Here is a 308-nt window from a genome sequence, read left to right on the forward strand (position 1 = left end):
AATGTCATGGGGTGTAACTATCAAGTAAAAAAATAATTTTCCTTTAACCTGATTACGTATAAATATATATTAGATATTTATGTTTAGAGTCTCACCACATGACATTTTACAACTTCAGTTAATTTTGTTTGGAAAACAAAAAAGTTTTCAATTAAATGTCTCTAAAAATGTCATGGGGTGTAACTATTAAGTAAAAAGTAATTTTCCCTAAACCAGAATACATGAGTGATCTTAAGTTTTAAATATATAATTCAATGTTTTTAATAAAATTTGATTAAACATTATGTCAAAATTATATAAATTATTAA

Source organism: Sinocyclocheilus grahami, unplaced genomic scaffold, assembly GCF_001515645.1.
Source record: "Sinocyclocheilus grahami isolate Dianchi unplaced genomic scaffold, SAMN03320097.WGS_v1.1 scaffold13981.1, whole genome shotgun sequence".
In the NCBI taxonomy this organism is placed as follows: Eukaryota; Metazoa; Chordata; class Actinopteri; order Cypriniformes; family Cyprinidae; genus Sinocyclocheilus; species Sinocyclocheilus grahami.